Raw genomic sequence first — 1377 nt, forward strand, 5'->3', positions numbered from 1 at the left:
AAAGAGTAGAATATTATGGAAATGAATAAAAAAAAAAAGATCGAGATCTCTTTTTGCGAAGAAATTTTGGGTCGCACCTGAGACCCTTCTTTTTGTTTGTTTCTTCTTCTTGTTTTTTCACACAATTAATTAATTAATTAATTAATTAATTAATTAATAATCCTCTTTTCCGTTGATCTCGTTCACTCGATTTGGACAATAGTAGTTGGCTTTTTTTTGTTTATCGTATAGGATTTATTAGGCCAACCACTACTCGTCGTTTGTGTGTGTTGTGTCTCTCTGAGTTTTTCAATTAATTTAATTAAGTACTTCTTTTTAAACCTTTCGAATTATTTATTAGCAAATCGTGATTTTGCGATTAAGGCCAGGATTGTTAATTATTTAGTTCTTTTCTTTTTTCGTTTATATTCGATTATGACAAAAAAAAAAAAGAATCCAATTGAAATCGTCAAAATGAATTTTTGTCAAAATATATGGAAGAAAATTTGATTCTTTTTTTCTTTCTTTCTTTCTTTCTTCTTCTTCTTTTTCTTTTTTCTTTTTTCTTCTTCTTCTTCTTCTTCTTTTTCCACAACGTCGGTATAATAAAATTAAATCAATTTTCTTTGATTTCCCGTTGATTTGAGAATTAATCGTGGCAACGTTAAGTCACTTAATTGAAATGTTTTTATATTTTCTCGGCCACATATCAAATGCATGAATAAAATTATAACGCGGCGGTGACGGTGACGATGACGACAACGACGACGACGGTGACGATGATGGTGACGATGACGATGACGATAACGATGACGATGACGATGACGATGATGATGAAGAAGGTCTCGTCATTCCGTCATAAAAATTATACGTGAAACCGAACGATTAATTCGACGAATCTTGTTTCTTTCTCTGACAACTATTCTTTCGAGTTCACTGCATTCATCGGCACCTGATTCTCTTCTCAAGGTCGCGTCCTTGCTTATCATGCCCTCTTTAAAAGACCTAACACACACCTATGACAACGATGATGCCTCTCTTATTTTATTTGATCACTATTATTATTATTATTATTATTATTATTATTATTATTATTATTATTATATCTTCTTCTTTTTCTTCTTCTACTTTTTCTTCTTCTTTTTCGTCGTATTTTATCTTCCTTACGATCCACTTTAATTTTATTCCAGTCGTCCAATCGTTTAAAACTTCAAACTACCCTTTCGGTTATTTCCAATGAAGGGATGGGAAGGGGCCACCAATATCTGCAAAAGAAAATCATTCAGATTATAATTAACAATCGTTCATTTTTATAATTATTTACAAATTAATTTTCTATATATTTTTAATTAATACTATTTAATTTAAAGAAACAAAAAGAAAAAGAATATTTATTAT

General features: G+C 30.1%; 1 long non-coding RNA gene across 1 annotated transcript in view; it reads right to left on the reverse strand.

Annotated features, from left to right (window-relative positions):
• Positions 1–509: 509 nt before the first annotated feature.
• Positions 510–1377, reverse strand: part of LOC106791813 — a 27946-nt gene continuing 27078 nt past the window's right edge. Inside the window, exon 3 of the long non-coding RNA XR_001382237.1 lies at positions 510–1244. This is a non-coding gene — a long non-coding RNA (uncharacterized LOC106791813). The remainder of the gene's footprint in view (positions 1245–1377) is intronic.

The sequence above is a fragment of the Polistes canadensis genome, unplaced genomic scaffold, assembly GCF_001313835.1.
Source record: "Polistes canadensis isolate GaletaPanama2010 unplaced genomic scaffold, ASM131383v1 scaffold_345, whole genome shotgun sequence".
Classification (NCBI taxonomy): Eukaryota; Metazoa; Arthropoda; class Insecta; order Hymenoptera; family Vespidae; genus Polistes; species Polistes canadensis.